Raw genomic sequence first — 24,302 nt, 5'->3', positions numbered from 1 at the left:
AACTACTTCACATTCATAAAGGAATAACAGGTCTCAGATATTGTAGATACCTTTGTATTTTGTTAACACATTAATAGGTATAAATTCTGTTATCTTCCCTTTACTTTCTAGGTTACATCAACTAGGGGAGAGAGGAGTTGAACAAAATTTTTGCCACTGTACCATAAGAGGTGAGATTCCACAAGTGAAAAAGGAGAGCTTTTCACTCTTGTGAAAAGTGTGATCATATTTACTGGTGTCAGATAATGTATACAAATAGATGGTTTTCTTGCATTCACTGACTAGTCTAGAAGGTGATGTTTGGTTTGTATGCTGTCTCTCGAGTCTTCCTCTCTATCCATCCTAGCAGCTCCTGCTAAGAAGGAATAGTATCCCCATCTTTTTTTAAAGTAAAACTTACACCATCTGCTGCTTCTACTGGTCTCATTCTCAGCTCCCATCAATTCTCAGCCACTCTTCTCTTTCCAATAACTATCATCCTCAGTGGAAACCTGAAAAAGTCTCTGTGGTGTGCAAGGGCTTCAGTGAAAGGTGGAGGGTATACCACACAAAAGCATGCTTTCTAATACTTGCACCCATCACCTTTCCCCACACTTGACATTTTAGAAACTGATTTAGAAACATCTTGGAAAATGGAGTAGTCCTTTTATTTTCCCTTTACCTCATGATGACTCCAGAATACACTGGAGATAATCTTAGATGGAAGATACTAATATTAAAGAGGACTGGGAGGGGCTTATTGCAGAAGGTAGCACCTTTAGCTGAGGCTTGAAGAAAGCTAGGGAATCCAGGAGGTAGAGATTAGGAGGGAAAAAGTTCCAGGAATGGGAGGCAACTAGTGAAAATGCCTGGAGTTGGGAGATGAAAAGTCTTGTGTAAAGAAAAGCAAGGAGGCTAGTATTACTGGATCTCAGAATATAAGGAAGGAATTAAGGTATAAGATATTGAAGGTAATGAAGACACACTGGAGTTCATTGAAGGGGATTGGAGAATGTGACATGGTCAGATATGCCCTTTAGAAAGATGAATTTGACAGCTGAGTGAAGAGGTGCTGGAGTGGAGAGAGACTTGAGGCAAGGGAAGCCAGCTAGTAGGCTATTAAAATAGTCCAGGTGATGACTGGTGTGAAGTGATGAGAGCCTGCACCAGGGTGGGAGAAGGGAGTGTGTGTAAGAGACGTTACAAAGGGAGAAATGAGGGAACGTGGAAACTCATTAGATATGGGAGCTGAATGTGAGTAGAGAGTTGAGGATGATACCCAGGTTATAAGCCTGGGAGCTTGGAAGAATGGTAAAAGTTAGGAAGAGAGGAGAGTCTTGAGAGAAAGATAATGAATTAAATTTTACCAATGTTCTGCTTAAGATGTCTATAAGACATCCAACTTGAGATGTCCAGTAGGTAATTGGGAATATGAGATTGAAGGTCAGGAGAGATGCTGGGGGTGGTGAATAGATTTGAGATTCATCTATGTAGAAATGATCATTGAAACCACAGCAGTTGATGAGATCATCAAGTGAAATGATATGGAAGAAGAAGAGGGCCCTGGACAAGGCCTTGGGGAACACCCACGGCTAGCAGGCATAACTTGGATGAAGATCCAGCAGAGGAGATTGAGCCAGGAAGAGTGCCCAGAGACTGTGATTTGGTCTTTCATTTAGAACTCTTATGTCTGGGCAGAAAACAAAGCCCTCTGTTACAGACAACTATTTAGATTAAAGTTAGAATACTTTTAGTCACTTCTAAGATCTTAGATTAGCAAGCAAATGAATTTGATCCAGAACAAATATCAAAAAAAGGAGACAGGGTCATTGGTCACTACCTACCTAGCTGACATTATGCATATCTGTCAGCAGCAAAGCTTGATTACCATATTTTGGCCAAAAAAAATTATACTAACACTTATGAAATCTGAGTGCTCAAACTGAATTTCTGAGTTTACTCACATGATTTGGCTTCAATTTTGGTGAAATTATCTCTATTAGGGGGCAGCTAGGTGGCACAGTGGATAGAGCACTGGCCCTCGAGTTAGGACAACCTGAGTTCAAATCCAGGCTCAGACACATAACACTTACTAGCTGTGTGACTCTGGGCAAGTCACTTAACCCCAATTGCTTCACCAAAAGAAGGGAAAAAAAAAGAAATTATCTCTATTAGTATTAATATATCTTTGGGTTTACAATCACCAAGAGGGTCTTTCATATACCATCTGAATTTAGCTGATTTAGCCTCTGGCCTTGGGGAAGTGACCTTCATGAACTGCAAGCAGCCAGGGTGACCATTTTGAATATAAAACATATGCTATGCAAGCATATGAGAATATAAATGGGATTCACCTCTTAGTCCAGCAGCAAAGTTACAGAATCATCCTGCTCCACTGTTCCCAAGTTTTCAGGGTCCTAATTCCCACTAGAAACACAAACCAGTATGGGAAATCTCAGTAGCATTAGTAGAACTGGAGAATCACAGTGAGGGCTGCATCTGTCTTATTTCTTTGCATTGTTTCTCTTTGTGACTTTAGAAATTTTTTTCTTGAAACATTTCCATCCTTCCTGGGCTGACATTCTCGTAGAATGTTAGTCCATGGGCTCCTACCTGTTCTTTCAATAAACCCTGTGAAATTTACTTCCCCCAAATCTAAGATGCTTTTTAGACTAGGCGTGGCTTTCCATTCCTTTATTACAATTCTAAGATAGTGTGATCATTTCCCCTCAAGGTTCCTACCATTTTCTTCCCAGAAACCAGTGAAAATAGGATCCAGAATAGGATTTCCCTTTGTTGATTCCTTTTTATTTTGAGCGATGTTAATTTTGAGAGATATTAAATCAAGTCAAGAAATGATTAGTCACCAGTTTTGGTACACAGTGAGCTATAGCAGGTGTGTGGATAATTGAAGTTATCAATCACAAATATACCATACCGTGCCATACTGGTATTATATACAGGCATATAATCTATTTCCTAAACTCCTAATCATTTTCTTCCTTCTGTCCAAGCAGTCTTTAATGAACTCCAGTGATAATATTTCTTCTGTTTCTTCCTCCTTTAATCTTCATTCACCCAAATGTTTTCTTTCTATTATGCTCCCTCACTCTGAGTTCCTAAATTTTCTCATACATACATATATGCCTAATACATAATACTATTCTTGTTCTTTTAACCGTTCTGCTTATTTTCACAAGGTATATGCTTCCAGAGTTATATTCTAGTCAAATATTTCACTGATGCCAGCTAGAAGACGTACTAGAAGTAATACATTTATCTAAGGGAACTGGCCAAGGACCTTCTGAGTGTTCTCAGTCTGAACTAAATTCTCCGTGTCTGAAGCCTTCTAGCAAGGTTTCGCTTTTTTTCTGAGTGTGTGCCTGGCTTGGAAGCCTTGCCTTCTGATACGGACAAGTTGGGTGACTTAGCCAAGATAACGGAGCAAATCACTGGCAGAGCTTGAACTAGACCTCAGATCTCTGGATTTCTAGTACAGAGATCAACTATCAGATCATGCTATTTCAAAAATATCCCAGAACTTTGTCCCCTACCTTAGTCTATATCATACCAAAACAACTGATGTATTAAGTACATTTAAGGGGGAGCAAAAAGTGATCATTAAAATCAATTACTTAATTTAACTTATCAGACAATTCAGTCAAAATAATGATCCGGGAGCCCTGTACTCTGAGAGACAGCCTCAGTTTTTCTTAGTCTTTTAATGGGAGAGCGAAAAAGCAGCAGAAATGTAGATTCTTACCAAAAGGAGTGGGAGAAGCTCTGAAAAAAACTACTTTTTAAAGAATGGAGTGGAAAATGTTTAGTGATCCATGGCTCTAAGGGGATGCAAATAGCTTTATTTTCCAATCTGAAACACATTTGGGAAATTTTCTTATGTGCAATGTATTTAAGAAATTTGTAGTTATAAGACATACACATTTCTGGGAGACAATGCTTGCCTGGTTTATGTTAGTTTCTTCCTGTGTCATTTTGTCTCTGTGATGGCTTTTACTTGCTCTTATATTCCCAGCTGTATTACACAACTGTGGGAGTTGATCTAAGCAGCTTAATCATTCCCTAGTAGTCTGGCAGGCACTCAGCTTCCCTGACAATCACTGAAGACATTTCAAGAAGGCTGTTATTTTAGGACACACACCGGTCTCTGTACTGAAAGCTGATATTTAGACGGTCATTAAATTGCTCATGTAAATAGTGAAGGTCTAAAAAGCCCTGAGGACTGATTGGGAACAGTTTGAGCTTGTATTAGGAAAAATTCCAAATGGGAAAAAACCCACAGAAATACCCATGCATATATTCATTGTTACTTCAATACATTAAGCTTCTTGTTTTTCAATCATGTCCAATTCTTCGTGACCCCATTTGGGGTTTTCTTGGCAGAAATACTGGAGTGATTTGTCAGTTCCTTCTCCAGCTCATTTTACAGGAAATTGAGGCAAAGAGAATTAAGTGACTTATCCAGGGTCACACAGCTAGTAAATGTCTGAAGCCAGATCTGAACTCAGGAAGATGTCTTCCTGACTCTAGGCTTGGCACTTTATCCAGTGTGCCACTAGCTGCCCCTGTATTAATCTTAGCTTAGGTTTTAGGTGTATAAAATGGCTAGAATACAGAATGACTAATCCAATAATCTAGTCTGTCTTAAATGTGGATCAGGTCAATATCCATGAATAATGTTGATTATGAAAATGTTTGCATAAGCTTTAATAATATAAAAAAGCAACAGAGAGCATGTTTTATGATTTACAAAGCACATCATTTAGGTAATTACCATATGGTGAAAGATAATCAATTATTGGTTTAAGCAAGACCCCATTCGTTATGTGTTGCATGAACTCCAGACAACTAGGGTTGGTTGTCCTTCCTTTTGGAGAGGACCAGTGACATCATGGGTGATGTTTTGACTCTTGTGTGAATTGGACTTAAGTGACACAGAGTTGCACAAAGTTGTCAGCCTTGTTCTCTCTTCCAGAGCCATCGAAGTCCAGCAGCAACATAAAAGTCAGAATGACTGGTGATGGCCCGGGATGCATTGGATGACCTTGGCATCTTCGATGCCTGACCAAGCTCTAAGCACTCCACAGCACCTGCTTCAGCCATCATCATGGCTCTTGGAGCAAATTGTTCTCATCTGCCCATTTCACCAGGGGAAGTCTTCATGCTTGGGATTGACACCCTCCTAGCTCACCAACATTTGAGGCTTGAAGGTTACCTTCAACCTGGTTTAGCCCATCTGCCAAACAGTTTTACTAGGGTATGGCTGCTGAGCATGCTGCAGCTTCTAAAGAATGGAGTGAAAAATGTTTAGTGATCCATGGCTCTAAGGGGATGCAAATAGCTTTACTGAGTGAGAATTGAGTGAAAATAGACTCCTAAGGTGGGTGAGAAATCCTGAAAAGGGCTTAGTAAGCCCTCATACTACAGGTACTAGTCCTGCCTGAACACCCTATACAGCCCTTGAACAACAAACATCTAGTGTCTGTCTCTGGACCTATATTCAAGGTCTTTCTAGCCTGATAAGGCCTGATAGAACTTGGGTTCTAATGGAACAGTCTTTGAAAAGTCAGGGTCACTTCCAGAACATAATAAGACGTTGGAATAGGACTATGTTTGCTTATGTGAACAGATGAAATAACAGTTTAACCTTGTAGATTTAAAAAGCCTTATGAATTATTAGCCTTGACCATAGAACCGTAGAATAATAGGGCTGGAAGGGTCTTTAAAGATCTAATCTGATCCCCTCATTTTACAGATGAAGAAACTGGGCAGAAGGAGATACAATCATTTGCTTAAGGTCACTCACAGAATGAGTTGATGGTAGAACAAGGGCCAAAATCCAAATCTTCTGATTTCTAGCCCAAGTACTAGACTCTGGCTGATGAATTTGTTCCTCTTCACTTAGGACATTACTATCTGGCTGTGACACATACAAAATTTACTGATGTAGAAGCTCTCACGTGGCCTCAATCAATGTAGTATTTCATCTACATGACAAGCTAACCATATTTTTCAATGAAAAAGAATGTTGATCATTAATATTTGGTGGTCATTAAGATGTTTGGATGTTAATGTTTCCAAACGAATATCCTCAAAAATAGATTTAATAGTGTTAAAAAGCCAAAGTGGATTTACCAGGTTATTTTTTTTTCTTGTCTCTCTAAGCTTTCCCTCTCACAAACTGAATGGCTACCAGCTAGGACTCTTTCCCTCCTGTCCTCTTTCCCTGAGGAAAAAGAACCTTTTTTTTTTTTTTTGGCCAAAGCTAATCCTTACACTTGTGCCTTTGATCATTTTCTTTCTTGCAGTCCTACTGGATCCATCAATCTTCCATGCTCTCTTTCATCCTTAATCACTTCTTTTATCTTCCCTTCTTCACTTCTGCCTAAAAACATCCTCATGTCTCCCAATTCTAAAAATCCTTTCACTGACTTTACTACTCCCATCTTTTTTCTATCCCCTATTGTCAAACATCTTGATAGAGTGGTCTCTATTTGCTGTCTTCACAACCATCAACTTCTTAATTGCCCTAAGACAAAAGCCCTTTCTCAGTCCTTATCTACCTTGACTCCTCTTCAGCATTTTCTCACTATTGACTACGCTATCTTCTGTGAAACATTCTGCTCCTTTGGTTTCTAGGACAACATACTCTTCTATTTTTACTCCTAATTCTCAAACCACTCCTAATCAGGTGCCAAGTTGTATCAATTCTATTTCCACTGTATACTTATAAAAGCTTCTTCATTAGTCTCCTCTCCTCCACTTTATCTCCTCTTCCAATTTCTTCTATAAACTACTGCCATATTAATTTTTCTAATATCCCATGGAGGTCTGATCACTACATTACCGTAAAATTCTAAATGTCTCCTTATTGCTTATCAAAGTACAAAGTATTTGACATAGCATTCAAGAATATTACAATTCAGTTTCAGCCTACTTTGTCAGCATTGTTTTCTATGACTTTTCATCACATATCCCACCCTCCAGGTAAATCAATAACTTGGTGTTTCTCAAACGTCTCTTGCTCTTTTTTCTCCCTGACTGGCTTAGGCTCATGTTTATTCACATTATTTCCCAGGAGTACTCACTTCATCTTGCCTACTGAAATCCCACCCATACTTCAAGGTCAATGAAAACCATCAAGGGCTTTTGCCATTCCAGGGCCAACAGAGAGAAAGAGAGTTACATCTATAGTGGATTAGTAAAGCTTTCTACACTTAGCCTTTCCCATGTTTCCCATTTCCAAATACCAGCACGTACAAGGAGTGATATATGTATAAAGTGAGAAGCAAGGAGTTTTACTACTTGTCAGGATGATTCTCCTTCCAGGTTTGCTGAAAAGATTTATGGGAGATTCTGGATACATATCAATCATGTCATCACAGAGTTTAAGTGAGTAAAAGGACTTCAGAGAATATCTAATCCAACCTATACTTGACCATTCTATAAAATTCCCAACAATTAGATTCCCAGCCTCTGTTTGAGGACCTAAAAAGAGAGGAAGCCCATTATTTTCCAAGGCAGCTCATTCCTTTTTTGAATAATTCATTCCCTACTTTTTTTTTTTTACCAAAGCTCATACCCTGGAGGCTTCAACACATTCATCTCCAAATCTTTTGCCCAGGGGCCTCTTTACCCTGATAGTTGACTTCCACACCTGGCCTACTATTTCAGGTAGGCCCTCACCATGCATCACTGTACTCCCATACTACCTTCTTGACAACCTTACCAACTACCTTGATGCCATAGGTGTATCCTTCCTCTTTTCCTCTAGGTTTGGAACCATCATCAAGCCCTTTGTCTTATCATTCCATTTATCTCAATGCCACACCCCACCTAAACCTATTCTTCACTCTAATCACAACCCCAAATACCTCTTGAGCTTCAGCTCTGACTTTACTTTCCTATTTCCCCATCCTGGCTCTATAGATAGCCAATTCAATGCTATGATGTTATGATGTCATCTATGTGATCCCTTACCTCCTTGTCATACAAACGCTCATCTCTGGACAAACCTTACTCCTGGATTACACTTACTATCCACCTCATCCACTCCTACTCACATGCTGCTGGGTGAAACTGAAGGAAGTCACAGAACTGGGCACATAATCAATTCATATTATCCAACCTCAACTGGGCTGTCATTATAGAAAGGAAATCCTTTCGTTTCTCCTTAATTGGTCCCCAATCTCACTCACCACTGAAGCTATTCCAAACTTCTTTTCTCCTGAAGAGCTCCCACTACACTCCTCTCTGAACTTAAGATCTTACTTTGCTGAGAAATTTGAGGACATTCACCATGATCACTCCTTTTTCCCTTTCTTTCTCCAACCTCCTTGATACCATTCCCCTTATCTCTTCCTCCTTTTCCTAATCTTTGACAATAAAGTTGTCTTTACCTTTGCCAATGCCAAGCCCTTTACGGGTGTCTTTGATCCAATCTCCATCCATTTATCTTTCATTCTTTCTCTTCATCTGTCTCTTTGTCTCTCTCTCTCTCTCTCTCTCTGACTCTCTGTCTCTGTCTCCCTCTCTGGCCCTTCTTCCATCAATCCCCATTACTTGTTCCTTCCCTACTACATTCAGACATGCTTGTTTCCTCTGTCCTTAAAAATCTTTCACTAGACTCTACCATCCTTTCAAGTTATCATTCATCTCCTTCCCCTTTCTCAGTCAAACATTTAGAGAAATTGTCTATACTTGTGTCCACTTCCTCTCTTTTCACTTCTCAACCTTTTGGATTCTGGCACCTGGCATTATCACTCAACTGAAACTGCTTTCTCCAAAGATAGCAATAATCTCTAAATTGCTATTTCCTCAGTCCTTACTCTTGTTGATTTATCTGCTGCATTTGACACTGTTGATCACCCTTTCTTTCTGGATATTCTCTGTTTTCTGTTATCACACCATTCTCCAGTTATCCTCCTTCCTAACTACTTGGTGGTCTCCTTTGCTGGCTTATCATCCATCCCATAATGGATACTTTCCCATAAATGGCTGTGGGTATTCCTCAAGTCTTTGGCTTGGCCTCTCACCTCTCTCTCCTTCTCTCCCTCTCTCTTGCGATATAGATATATCAGCTTCCATAGGTTTAATTATCTCAGTGCAGATGACTTACAGGTCTATATATTCAGCCTCAGTTTCTCCCTTGAGCTTCAGAAGCAAATCATGAACTGCCTATGGGAAATTTCAAACTCAGTGTCCCAAAAATATCTCAAACTCAGAGTATCCAAAACAGAACTCATCTTTCCCCTGAAAACCCACCCCTTTCCCAAACTTCTCTATATCTTTTGAAGGCCCTACCATGCTTTCAATCTCCCAAGTTTGTAACCTTGGCGTTATGCTTGAAATCTCACTCTCATTCACCCCATCCAATCAATTTCCAAATTTCGCTGTTTCTACCTTCACAAGACCTCTATTCACCAGCTACCAGTTTGGTTCAGGGCCCTTAATTCACTGCAATGGTTTTCTAATTGTTCTCCCTGCCTCGAGTCTCCCTTGACTCTAGCACACCCTCCACAGAGCTGTCAAGTATTTTTCCTTAAGCATTGACCTAGCCACATTATTACTTTACTCAATAGATCTCGGTAACTTCATGTTGCCTCTAAGATCAAATGCACTCTGTGCAGGTTTTAAAGCTCTGTACAACCCAGCCCCTGCTTATCTTTCCAGCCTCATTATCTATTATTCTATCTTTCCTGCACTCTGTGATCCAGGCCAACTGGCCTTCTTTCTTATCTTTGTACATTATACTCTATGTGCTTAGCACTGGCCACTTTCTATTCACGGAATTACTTCCTCCTCTCCTCCACCTCATAAAATTCCTCTCTTCCTTTAAATGCAGCTCAAGCAGCACCTTCCACATGAATACTGTTCTGATTTCCCCAACTGCTAGTGTCTTCCTTCCTAAACTACCTTGAATTAAATTAATTTGAATTAATTATCTTTATATTTATTTTGTATGTTCATATACATGTATGCACTTATATATGTATATATAAAAATAAATATTTGTTGTTTCCCTCCCTCGAGAGGAAGGATGGTTTCATTTTACTTTTTTGTATCCCCAGTGCCTAGCATAACACCTAGGAGGCTAGCATACAAGTAGGTGTTTAATGAATGATTATTGATTGATGAATTGATTAAAATGAACTTTTCCTCTGCTCCTGGCAGATGTATGTGAGTCTACTTCATTAAGGACCCAGTCACCATCTCCATAACTTTAAGGAACAAAGAGCTTCTCTCTGGTCCCCATACCCCTATATTTCTTGTTCCTTCCTATTAGAATAATAACATCTTGAGAGCAGGAATTGTCTTCGCTTTGATGTTTGTATCTCCAGTGATTATCATTGTGTTTGACATGTAATAAACACATAGAAATTGGCTTAAAATGCTTTTTGTTCATTTGAGCTTCAATTTGTCCCTTTGCAACTTCTACTCATTTTTCTTAGATCTGATCACCAAAAAGGACATCTCTTCCTTACAACAGCCTTTAAAATACTGAAAGACAGCTATCATGAGCCCTCCAAAACTCCTCTGACCCATGATCCCTAGCTTCGTAGGAGACTAAATTCTAGAAAGGTTAAGTTCAAGGTTCAAAGTCACATAGTGTGAGGGTAGCAGTTAGCCTAGACAGTTACTCCACCCTACTTACAGTAGGGAATATGGGATGCCCTGAAACCTTAGGAACACATCTGAATCAATCAATCAAAAATTACAGACTAAGAACAAAAAGTCCTTGAAGGACATTGAACTAGAATGGCATTGTACAGGAAGTGTGTTTAAATTAGATGAGGAAACTTGGTCATGCCCTGTGAGTAGTTTTTTACACAGCAAGCCATTCTGGGACCTGGACATTCATGTACTTGGTGAGTAGCGAGAAAGCGCTCCAGCCAAAGCTCTGTGAAGGAATCATTTGAGTGGAGAGATGTTACCTCAGCTTGGGTCTCACTCTCCTTTCCATCCACTTGGCTAGAAGAAGAACTTGAAAACTTCTGAAGACTAGAGGATTTGGATTTTTGAAAATGTCATTCTAGTAGCATCCCTGGGACAGCAACAATTGGAAGCAGTGTCTGCATCAAAAACTGAAAATAGACTGGCTATAATGAAAAAGATAGATTCAAGGCTCTGCAAAAAAATCTGAAAGAAAAACTAAAGTATACATGAAGGGAATATCTCGAGGACTTCAGCAAAAGAACTTCCAGGGTCTTGAATTATACCTTTATTATATATGTTCTCTAAGTTTGAGTCTACTGGCCCCTAGAGTCTATATGTGTTGATGGGACAGTGTGTACAGACTTGTTGAGAGGGTATTTTGGACCAATTATGTAATTGTAGTAAATATCCATTCCTAAAAATTAATTAAGTCTAGCTTACTAATTTATATTAATTAATAACCACTGAGAGAAATACACTAGTGGGGGCTTGTGAGTTATCTCAAGAAAGACACTAAAACAACTTTGAGATACCATCTCAGTCAGATTGGCTAAAATGATAGAAGGGGAAAATGAAAGAAGGGGGAGCGGAAAAATTGGGACACTAATACACTGTTGATGGAACTATGAATGTTCCAACCATTCTGGAAAGCAATCTGTAATTATACCTAAAGAGTTATAAAACTGTATATACCCTTTGACCCAGCAATACCACTATTAGGTGTGTTTCCCAAGGTGTTCAGGGGAAAAAGGAAAATAATCTATGTGTTCTCAAATATTTATAGCAGTTCTTTTTGTGGTGGCAAGGATCTGGAAATTGAGGGGATGTCCTTCATTTGGGGAATGGCTGAATAAGCTGTGGTGTATGGTTGTGATGGAATACTACTGTGCTGTGAGAAATGATGAATAGGCTGATTTTAGGAAACCATGGAAAGACTTCAATAATGAAAAGTAAAATCAACAGACCCAAGAGAACATTGTATACAATAATGGCAATATTATTTGAAGAGTAAATGTAAATGACTAAGCTATTCTGAGTTACATGAATATTCAAATCAACTACAAAGGACTTATGAAGGAAGATGCTATCCACTCTAGAGAAAGAACTGATACATGGAATTGTGTATTACATAGTTTCATATCTATATCATATCTGTGTCAAATGTTAGCCTTCTCTTGCAAGGGGTTGGGAGGGAAACAGCTTGGAAATCAAACATAATTAAAAAAAATTAATTAAAAAAAGACACCCTCAACCTCTCAGGACTACATGTAGAATCCCAATGTGAAATGTACCAGCCTTGTTTTGGGGACCCAGCATCCCAGTGGAATGGGGATTGGTAGAATAGCTCTAGCATCGTTATGTGATACAGTAGTAAGAGTTAGCAAGTGTCAGTGCCAGAATTTAAGCTCAGTTCTCATGATTCTAAGAGTTTGCAGTGCATCACACTGCCTTTCTTAGAGCGATTTAGTGACTGGGCTTCATAACATGTACTTAGGGGTGTACTGGAGCCAGCTTGTAGGGGAGAGAGAGTAAACTGTTAAATTTTCAGTGTGAGCTCACACTTCAGTGTGAGCAGTGTGAGTGATATCTTGGAAATCAGGGCTTGATTTATTGCCTTCTTCATTGTCTAGATTTAAGAAGTAATGAAAACTTTGTTAATGATAGAAATTAAAAATGTTTCATGCACTTGAGATAACCAGAGTGATGTAAGAAACAGAAAATATAAATAAAAACTTAAAAAACAAAACTGTGGCATAGATACATTTTTGGACAGCTAATTGTTAAACATTTATCAGTGCATTCCTGCATGTATCCCTAAAAGCCCATTATTATCACTAATCTTCCAGAGACTGAAAAAAAAAAAAACCAAAAACCAAAAACCAAAACAAAGCAGGTTGTCAGGGTTACGAGTTATTGGGTATTCTATTGTTGTGCCTCTTAAGGAATTCCAGTTTTTAAAGACAGGCACAGTAATAGTCTGCTTGTATGAGAGAAATGGGCATCTTTTACTTTATAATGTATATTTGTATGTGACAAATATGAACTGTCTTATCCCTGCTCCTATATTGTAAGCTCCTTGGGGACAAGGATATGTCTTATTTATCTTTGTATTTCTTTGATGTGCACAGAGTAGGCATCTAAGAAATGTTTGTTGAAGATAAAGTTAAAAGGCAATAATTATTAAGTACATACAAATCTTGAGAAGCAGCGTGGCCTAAGTAGAGTAATGGCTGAATTTGGAGTTAGGAAGACTTGGGTTAAAATCTTGCCTCCGATACTACATGACCATGGGTGGAGTGGGGAAGGAAGGGAACAAATATTTGTTAAATACCTACTAAGGGCCAGGCACTGTGCCAAAATCCTCATTTTACAGTTGATGAAACTGAGGCAGACAAAGGATACATATCTTGCCCAGGATCACACAGTAGTAAGTCACTGAAGCAGCATTTGAATTCAGGTCCTCCTGTCTCCTCTGCACCACCTGGGCAATTCATGTGACCTCTAAGGGTCTCAGACGACTGAGACTTAACTATTAAATTGTAGGTGTGTTGTGACATACAGGCTATTCCAAAAGTCTTAGTGCAATTTTTATGTTACTAAAACTTAGAACTGTACTTAAGACTTTGGGAGACCCTGGATACTGTTCAAAGGAGCTCCCATGCCATGAAATCACAGACCTTAGATGGCAAATATTTGATCTCCATTTGGTTTGGTCAGGCCTCTACTGACTAGTACCAATTGCCTTTCCTACCTGGAACATTAGTGATGGAGAACCTGCCCCCTCCCTATATGAGGGGAATTTTTGCTGCTTCAGAAAGCTGCTGTGGTGTTAAAATGATTGTTACTTGGGCTTCCTGAATGGTCATTGGAGAGAGGGACAAGGACCTCACTGAAGTTGAGTTCTAGGACAGCCTTCCTTTTCCTGCCATATCTAGAAGACTTTTTTATTTTAGAATTTGAGCCTACCTTGATGTGTTATAATTTACTATAGTCCTAGGGTAATAGACTTAGAGCTGGTCATCTAGTCAACATCGTTGGCCCTTTTCATAGATGAGGCTCCATGAAGGAGATTTGCTCAAGCTCACATGAGAAATAAGCAAGGCAGAGTCACTATTTTGAAACCAGGTCCTTTGACTCCAGATTCGTTGTTCTTGTTGTTTCCTGATTGCACTCTTCTGACTCCTATAATAAAGGCCTTAGTACATTACTGGTCTGTTTGAGTCTTTGCTGAAACCCTTTCTTCAGCGACATAACTGTTGGTAAGGACTAGGAAGTGGTATTGCTTTTCAATTTTATGCAATGGAAATGCATGCCACCAAACTGGAACCAGACATGGTCACCAGAGTAGGGATAGTTAAATAATTTAATAGAACCCTTTCCCTCCAGCCTTCTACAGATAATGTTTTCCCATTATTCTTTCTTCCTTTTTGTATCATAAATAGATATTTGGTAATGCCTGATCTCCTGCTAATGGTTTTGTAGAACACATTATTTCATTTCAATGAAAGCTTTTGATTCAAAGCCAAATTGCTATAGGCAAGGCACATTTTGTCTTCCTACATTTTGATCAGTAAGAAATGCTTTTTCAATGGGTGGAGGAAGGGGCAGGAGGAAGGGAGAGAATTTGGAACTGAAAAAAAAAAGAATGTTAATAAGTAAATAAACACATTTTTAAAAAGAAAGAAAAGTAAATGCAGATACCAATAGATTCAAATAGTGAAGACGTAGAGTTTTACTTGAAGTGCCTTCATTTATTTAAAGGAAAATAACATTTTTTACTGTTTAGCAGTTTCCATAAGAGTCAAATAAATTGCAGAGAAATTTTTAGTGAAGGAAAGAACATACTGGCAGGCTGGGAACTTAGAGTCTGGTGTGCTGTGTTGATTGAGTTATGTAACATGAATCCCTGAAAAACCTGTGACCATCACTAATCTTTGCAGATTTCCAGTACATGCTGACTCCTAACACAAAACAGGCTTGCACAGCCCTTGGGTCTTCTTTGCTGTGCCTTTGAAACATTTCCTGCTTTAAAGTAAGATACAATAATAAATTCTGCTTTTACTGTGGAAAAAGGAACAGACTTCAACTGCTGTTGTCCTTGTATCTGAAGGGAAATTGCACTGAATCCATGACCCTTGCTTGGCAACAACTGCTGAGAAATTCCCATCCTTTCGATTCTATGTTTGGCCATAGTGGGGTCCAGTTACTATGAATCCACTTTGCCAATTGTAAGAAAGAAACATCTCTTAGCTCTACCATCACATACATAAAGCTTCACAGTCTCCACACATTACAATGCAAAATAGAAACAGTACCGTGAGTGCTCAAAGGACATGGTACTGTCAAAGGTGAAGGTTAATGGCCACGGAAAAGAATGATTCTTTTGCTAAAATACAGACCTGTGGCTCTAAGCTTGTCTTCTCGCCTTCAGTTTCCATTTTAACAGATTCAAACAACACTGATTTATCTAATTCTTCTGCAATAAAAAGAAGACGCACAATAATCAATAGGTTTTTTCCATGATTTCTGAGAGGTGGGGAGGACAGAAAGAGAAAGTACATTTATTCCTCAGGGTACTCAGTGCTTGGCAACAAGTTACCATCAGGATTCATACAATCAATAATTATTGCCTGTAGGGACTGAAGACCCAGTGAATAAAAAGGCAAAAAATGGACATTTTCCTCCCTCCTCAATAGAAACACTAAAAGAATTGTCAGGGGCTGAGATATGCATTCTCTTCCCTTCCCTGTCTTACCAACAGATGGATTTCTGCTTTTTTGTTGTTTGCTCATATTGTGACACGGTACACCATGTGGTTTTCTTGGCAAAGGAACTAGAGGGGTTTGCCATTTTCTTCTCCAGCGGATTAAGGCAAATATAGGTTAAGTGACTTGTCCAGGGTCACACAGCTAGTGTCTGAGGCTAGATTTAAACCCAGGCCCTCCTGCCTCCTGGTTCAATGCTCTATCCACTGAGCCATCTAGTTGACCCTTGAATTTCTGCAACTCCTGCCTTAGTATCTCCCATGTAAGTGACTGCTTACATATTTAAAAACAGACAAAAAGTGATGCTATTTCCCTGGAGCCTGGGAGGAGTAGCATAGGAGTGGATGTGCAGAGAAAAAAGTAACAGAACTTTTACCAGTCTTTTGAGCTATTTGAAAGAAAGCTTGATGAAAAAATAAAAACAAAAAATAAAACAAAACCTAACATTTCTGTCTGTATTGTGGGAGGTGGTGATTTTTCAGCATTTTTTCTAGTTGTCACCAGCCAGTAGCATGTTCCATGCATCACTGCTACTTCTCATGACCTGCTTTCCTTGTTTTGCCCCAATCCTTGAGAGCTGACACACAGGAAGCTTAAGGAAGGTATTCACCGGCTGACTTGGGCAATAATGATTCATAGGTCACCCAACCCATTCGCCTGCTTCTGGATAGGCTGTATTAAGTGCCTCCCATAGCAACTGAAGTAAAGTCAGCAGCTTCCCTAGTACTATGTTCAATTTCTTGCCACTCTGTTGCCAGAAATTCTCCAATAGATATAAATAAAGTGTGACTCAGAATTTTAGTCAAATGGAGTTAAGTCATTTTGAAAACAATTTAGCCTTCAAATTGTTGGCCAAGAGGAAAAAGTTGACTGAGGAATATATGTAGTTATATTTATATCGTGCAGGTACTATGATACTATTTATATACTATATATGTGGTTTATATATATGCTTATAAGACTCAGCATTGCGTAGCGGATAGTGAGCTGACCTCAGAACAAGCGAAATTTAGGTTAGAATCCCCCTTCTGACTAATAAAAATAATGACAATGATAATGAGTAGCTGCAGCAGTGGCTGCTAGCACTTATGTCACACTTTAAGGTTTATATAATGTCTCTGTGACCCCAGGAAAACCCCTTAACTTCTCAATGCCCTAAGTGACTGTCTAAGGCTCTACATTACAAAGAGGAAGGTACTGACCTGTGTCAGTAGTAAGAATTTCCTCTTCAGGGAGTTCCCAATACCAATGAAATCACATGTCCAGCCCCTGTAGATACATATCTATTTTTTTTTCTACTTGACCTCTGATTTCAATAATATGGGAGAGGCATTGTACACAGTAACAGCCATGTTATGCGATGGCTAATATTGATAGACTTAACCCTTCTCAGCAATACAAGGATCTAAGAGATCTCCAAAGGCCTCATGATGTAAAAGGCTATCCACATCCAAAGAAAGAACTATGGAGTTTGAATGCAGATCGAAGCATACTATTTGCTATTTTTTTCTTCTGTTGTGTTTTGTTTCTTCTTTCTGCTGGTTCCTCTGATTGGTTCTAATTCTTACTTACAACAACACTAATGTGAAAATATGTTTAATAGGAGTGTATATGTATAGGCTATATCAGATTTCGTGCCATCTTGGGGAGAGTGGGGGGAGGGAGGGGGAGAAAAATTTAAAACTCAAAAGCTTGTGGAAGTGATTGTTGATAACACAAAATAAATTAATGTTTAAAAAAAGTAATATAGAAGAGGCCCAATGAGGAAACTCCTCATCAGTGCAGATCAGCACATGTCCTGCCAATTATAGTCTTAATGAATTATCTGAGGCACTGAGAAATAACTTGCCCCAATAGGTGTCAGAGGTCATATTATCCTCCCTCTCTCTTTCTCTGTCTCTCTCTCTCTCCTTTCCCCTTTTCTCCCTTTCTCCCCCTTTCTCTCCTTCCTCTCGCCCCCCCTTTCTCTCCCCACTTCTCTCTCCCCCTCTCTCATCTTTCCTCCCTCTCTGTCGCTCTCTCATTTTTCACTAGTCACTAGAATGTGGGGCAAATCTTTATGCAACTCCCTTCCCCCCTGACTTTTGCCAGAAGGTAGAGAGGATTGCTGTATTATTGTATGTGGTAGGCAGAGGAAGCTGAGAAGACCTCTCAGTCTTCTTTTCAGGGAAATAGCTGGGAAAATTTTCCCCCCTTTATGAAGAGGGAAGTTTAATGGAAGTCTCTGAGAGGCTCCCTAATCCCTAGGTTGGAGAAACAAGTCAGGACAGCAGCATGGAGAGGACCACAACCAGTAACTATGAGTCCTGTAGGAAGCAAGGCAAGTGGGGAGCTGCAATGGGGATGAGAAGTAAGCCAGGCAAGTAACCTATGTAGCAGCCAACAGCTCTTGGCTAGAGCATTTTCCAAGCAGTGATGCCAAGGCTGTCCTCACTGAAGCTTCTCAGCCCTAACTCCAGCTACAGAGAAACCTTGCTCTATCTGAGCTGTGAAGCTCATGAATGAGCCCATTTCCCTACTCTGAGGGAAAGTGGAAGGAGGCTAGACATATTTAGTAGCATATACTGAAACAGTTTTCATTGCCTTACTATTTATTCCGGCCCTGATGAAATTTAATGTTTCAATGATATTGCCTGCCTGGGCTTGTTAGTTTGGGGAGCAGCTGAATACTAGGCTTGACATAACTTAAGAAGTTTCCAGTTTTTGAACTGGGTAAGTAAGCTAAGATAAGCAAACCACTTGAAAGTCCCTGCAATTTGAACCTGAGTCCACAAGGTCCAGAGGTGATAGGCCAAAAAAACTAATTCTCTTACAAGGCAAGGGATTTTCATTATTAAATAAAGCAGGTAGTTGAGTGAACATATCACAGAACTTTAGAATTTCAGAATTAAAACAGTTCTTAGAACATGTTAGGGGCCAATGTCGAAGGTCTGGCATGTTTATTGAAAAATTAATCTTATTACCTTAAAGTTACACTACATGTTGAGGTAGGGTGGTGGCATGGAGACAAGTTTGTGCAGTTTCATTTATAAGGTTGATATGTAACATCAAGGAGATTTTAAACATAGGGCATTATTAATAGCAAAAGAACAAAACCACGGTTTGCCTATAAATTCTAGAGATTACAATGGAACAAATTCTTAATCCCTTGCCAAGTTAATGCACAATTGGGTAGAAATGCTGGCTTCTGTGAAATCTGCTAACTTCTAAATTTTTCAGAATGAGAACTGTCTTGCCCAAATAGATTTTGGGTCAAAATTTGTTTCAACGTTTCAAAACCTCATCTCTATAAGTGAACATGTTCATTCCTGTACCATGCATTGGTAAGGAAAGTCAGAAAAGCATTGGAGATTTGGGTTCCAATCCCAGACCTGCCACTAGCTAGCTGTGTGACCTTGGTTTAATCTCTTCACTGGGTCTCAGTTTCCTCATTTATAAAAGGAGAGGACTTGACTAGATGATCTCTAAGATTTCTTTCTGCTCTAAAATTTGTATCTTTTTATGAAGTAGTATATTTCATTTTGACTGGTAGGAAAAAAGCCTGGGTTAAAAAAGATCAAATTAACTTTAGGTGGTAACAGCTGTTCTTCAATACAAATCAAGTCTGATTCTTTCAGTAACTGTGCCCACACCTCCTCCTGACTTCAAATTAAGCTTTACTAAGCAGATACTGTAGGGGGAAAAAAAGTCACAGGTTCTATGAGTTAGTAGGGCCCCAGAGACCATCTGGTAGAAGCAGTACCTGGTCCATTGGACATAGCTCCTACTTGAAGATTTCCCATGATGAGGATGGGGGAATCTACTCTTTCCTGAGAAAGCCCATACCTGTTCAACAGTTCTGATTGGTAGGAAGTTTTTCTTCATAGGAAACTAAAATCTGACTCTATGACTCTAGCCCACAGCTCCTTGTCCTGCCTTCTGGGATCGAGCAGACCTAGAAATAACAGCAGCTAGCATTTATATAATGCTTTAAGGTTAACAGCATGCTTTACAAATATTATCTCATTTGATCCTCACAACAGCCCTGGGAAGCAAATGCTATTATTTTCCTCATTTTTACAGATGAAGAAACTGAAGCAGACAGAGATTAGATGATTTGTCCAAGGTCACAGTAGTAAGTGTCTGAGGACAGATTAATTTAAGACTCTGTGCTCTTATTTCCTTCAAATGGCATGACCTTTAGTATTACCATCCTGATTATCTTCCTTTGGACGTGCTCTAATGCCCTTCCTAAATTGTGGCACTCAATACTCCCAACATGGTTTGATCAAAGCAGAGTACAGTCTACCATCTGCCTCTTTATAGTTGACCTTAGCGTAACCTATGATAACTTTAGTCTTTTTGGATGTCATGACCTATTGGTGATTCATGTTGACTCCACTGAAATTGAGAAGGGTCTAGAGATGAGATGTTACTTGGAGTAGATCACCTTAGACAGGGGCCTTGAAGTATGATGTGCCTGGAAGCTAGAGGGCAAGAGAAGTAATGAGAAGTTAAAAAGAAATCATTTTCTTAATTTTTTTTCTAGAACAAGTTTTGGTACCATGACAACAAGGTGGGAAGAGGAACAGAAAAGAGGATTTATTTAGACTCCTTTTTGCTTACACTTTAGGAGCAAAATATTCTAGATAAGCAAGAATATCAAAAAGAGAGCATGGACATTGAAGAAAGAATTTGCAATCAACTCATATAATTTTATATGTACTTCATGGACCCATGTAAGGGTCAGAAACACAGGGCAAATTCTATTTTGCTCTGTAAAATGCATGCAGAATTATATAGGTTGATCACAGATTCTCTCTTCAGGGTCCATGTTCCTGCCTCTTCTCTCTTCAATATTCTTGACTGATCTAGAACATTTTGCCCTTAAAAGGTAAACTAAAAGTTTTATAAGTAAATCCTCCCTGCTGTTCTTCTTTGCATTTGCTTTCAAGTGCACAAGTTATTATTGAAGCATGTTAATAATCCTTGTGCTAAAACTTGTGTGAATCTGGTGAAAGGTTTTGCTTTAAAAAGAACACATGCATCAAGTCAGATTGAATTATGGCTAGTCAATTACCTGAAAGCAGATCTTATATCTCAAGAAGAAAAATGTTTGTTTAAAGCCAATCCTTTCATATACAGTTTGCATACACATTCTGAGGGACATACCAGTTTCATCTTTTAAGCAAAAGTATGCATTTAATACAAATATCTCAGTGAAGTATTTGCCAGTAAGAAACTGCATATCTACCAATTCTTATCAATCAGTCAAAAGATATTCATGCTTATATATGCTAGGCTCTGTGCTAGTCAGTTTCTAGCAGTCTATTGATTTAAAAGACCCAATGAAAATATGGTGTGATTTTTAGGACCCCGAGAACACCATTTTAATACCAAATTACCTTCTCTACTGGCAGACTGACATCTTAAGTTGTTGTTGTTGATTTCACCTTGAATATGTCCACTTCTCTCCCCTGACACTGCCCTCACCCTGGTTGGAGGCCCTGGTTGCCTTGTGCTCAAAGCTATTGCAATTCATTCCTTCAACAATGCTTTGCTGTCATATTCCACTGGAAGTTGGGTCAACACTTAGATAGAACATTATGTGGATAATTAGATACACATTCAAGCAGGGAAGGGAAGTTCCTTCCTGGGAGGAAAGAAGATGACATTTGACCTGAAAAAGGGAAATTGGATAATCCAGGCTGTGTTGTAAGGGAGCATTGACATTCAAAGGGCTGTGATGGATGACGAAACTGGTTGCCAGAAAAGAGAGTCATGTTGAGGGGGCTGGAAGACAGTCGATGATGAGTGAGAATCAAAGCTAGATATGTGTACCAAATGTAAAAAGCCATGGGGCTTTTTTTTTGTCTATCAACCAGTCTTTCTATTATGAATGTTGGCATTCTTTCCTCCCATATTTCACTGATGCACCAGGGTGGTCAAGGATAGTGTTTACCATGCCCCATTATGGCTTAACTACCCTCATCCAGAATATATGCCATCCCTTCCTCCAGAATCTTGAGGCCATGAATTGATGGGAAAACATTGGTGAAAGGCCTCAACCAATTCCAGAATATGAGTCTTGTGTGCTGACTCCGAAAACCCATTAGGTCAGAACCCCTGCTAGTCCACTAGGTACTGAGGTAGCCTCATCATCTCTAAGTATCAAGGAGATACTGAATGACGTACATTGTGCCTCTTCCTTCAGAACTGATGGGCAAGGACTTAGAGGGTTTAGGTCAAGGCCTAACTCTCTGTATCTACATCTGTATCTATATCTATAGCTATGGCTAACTATCATTTGATGTCTCTTCGGCCCTTTGTGGCTAAATGCCTTGAAATCACTTTATTTCCTCTTACTCTTCTTAACCCCTTATGATCCAGCTTCCAACCTCATTGTTCCTCTGAAACTTCTCTATCCAAAGTTACTAATTACATCTTAATTGATAAATCCAACGGCATTTTCTCAATCTAATTTTCTCAATTTTTCTCTCTAGTGTTTTAGGGCATCATGTTCTCCTTCCACCTATCGGACTGCTCCTTCTCAGTCTGCTTTGCCGGATCTACATCCATGTTGTGCCTCTAACTGTAGGTGTCCCACAGGATTTGGTACTGGGCTCTCTTCTCCCTCTATGCTACATCACTTGGTGATCTTATCAGCTCCCAAGGATTTAATCACCATATCTATGCTGATGATTTTCAAATCTACCTATCCTGCCCTAACCTCTCCACTGACCTTGAATCTCACATCTTCAGCTGCCTTTCAGCCATCTTGAATTGGATATCCAGTAGACATCTTAAACTCAACATGTCCAAAACTGAGCTCATCTTTCCCCCTAAATCCTCCCCCCCCTAATTTCTCTGTTACTGTCAAGGGCAAAATCGTCCTCCCAGTCTCTCAGGCTTGAAACCTTGTTGTCATCCTTGAATCATCACTATCTCCCACCTTCCGTATCCAGTCTATTGCCAGTGTCCCCTCTGTGACATCTCTTGAATATACCCACTCCTCTTCCCTGATATTGCCATCACCCTGGTGCAGGCCCTCATTGTCTTAGGCTTGGACTGTTGAAATACCCTGCTAGTGGGTGTGCCTGCTTCCAGTTTCTCCTCAATCCAGTCTGTCATCCATTCAGCTGCCAAAGTGTTATTACTAAAGCACAGGTCCTACCATGTCACCCCCTACTCAAAAGATTCCAATGATTCCTCATTACCTCCCAGATCAGATAAAAAATCCTCTGTTTGTCACTCAAAGCTCATCACCTTGCTCCCTCACCCTACCTTTCCTATCCTCTTAGACTTTACTCCATGCCACATAATCTTTGATCCAGTGATACAGGCCTCCTTGCTGTTCTGTGAATAAGACACTCCATCTCTTGGCTCCAGAAGTTTTCTCTGTCTGTTCCCCAACCCTTCTCAGCTCTGCTTGCTAACTTTCTTGTATTCCTTCAAGTCCCAACTAAAATCTCAAGTCTTACCCAACCTCTCTTAATTCTAGTGCATTCCTGCTGTTAATTATTTCCTGTATATGGCTTATTTATACATCCTTGCATTCTTGTTGTTTCCCCCGTTAGATTGCGAGCTTCTAGAGGGCAGGGACTGCTTTCTGACTTTTTTTTGTATCCCTGGCACTTAGCACAGTGCCTGGAACTTGAAGGAAGATAATAAATGTTTCTTGACTGACTGACAAAGTGGGCCCATCATAGGCTCAGGAAAACATAGGTGATTACTGAACGAGGAGTTTTATCCTAGCTGGTGGTCCCAGGACTGACAACGAGTTTTACAGAAAAGGGAGAAGTTGACCTTTCTGCCATTTTCAGGAAAGATCTTCTGGTACAGAAATTGAAGAATAGCCAGTCCCTTATTCCCTTGGTTAAGACCTTTTGTTTCAATAAGCATTTATTAAGCACCTATGTGCCAGATACTGAGGTAATACAAATAAAAAACAAGTATCTATGTGCCAGGTACTGTAAATACAAAATAAAACAGTCCTTGCCCCTAAGGTGTTTACATTTTATTGGAGTGAAGAAATATGTACATAGAAAATTACGTGCAAAATAGGTATGAAACAGTATCTGACTCATGAGCAGTGTAGAAATGTGAGGGAGCTTGCTTCTGGGAGACATCATGTGTAATACAAATGCCTTGGAGAGACTGTGGAACATATATAGATATTCTGCAACTGGTTCTGGCCAGCTAAGCACATCGTAAATGGAAAGCTTTTTTTTTTTAATTAGTTGCATAGCCAGAATAAGGAAGGGGGTGGGGAGGGGCATCATCAAAAAGTCTTGAGACTGGGCCTGATCTCTTTGGCCGTTTTCTCTTTGGTTTCACTCTTGGTGAATCTTTTAGGCTCTTTCCCTAACAATGTCCATCCAGAGACAATGCCATAAGGCAACAGACTTTGGGGCCTCCCACATGGTCCTGTGGTTGCTGGCCTGTCTTGGTAATGGTTCTTTTGTTTTAGGTGAGGGGGTATCGATGTTCTGCCATCCCAGTATCTGGGTTCTGCCAATAGGTCGTCATTGATGCCCTGAGGAGCAAGGAGAGATCTTCAAGGGGCAACCTTTGGAATTCAGGCCAATAGCACCTGAGACAAGGACTCATTCAGTAATATAGTAG

General features: G+C 39.6%; 1 long non-coding RNA gene across 1 annotated transcript in view; it reads right to left on the bottom strand.

Moving 5' to 3' along the window:
- The window catches only part of LOC110208471 (uncharacterized), a 51,606-nt gene extending 35,290 nt beyond the window's left edge, over nucleotides 1-16,316 (bottom strand). Inside the window, exon 1 of the long non-coding RNA XR_002324505.2 lies at nucleotides 16,243-16,316. This is a non-coding gene — a long non-coding RNA (uncharacterized LOC110208471). The remainder of the gene's footprint in view (nucleotides 1-16,242) is intronic.
- Between the last annotated feature and the right edge of the window lie 7,986 nt (nucleotides 16,317-24,302).

The sequence above is a fragment of the Phascolarctos cinereus genome, unplaced genomic scaffold, assembly GCF_003287225.1.
Source record: "Phascolarctos cinereus isolate Bilbo 61053 unplaced genomic scaffold, phaCin_HiC Scaffold_3;HRSCAF=262, whole genome shotgun sequence".
Classification (NCBI taxonomy): domain Eukaryota; kingdom Metazoa; phylum Chordata; class Mammalia; order Diprotodontia; family Phascolarctidae; genus Phascolarctos; species Phascolarctos cinereus.
Note: the sequence above shows the minus strand (reverse complement) of the source record. Positions and strands in the feature narration are given on the sequence as shown.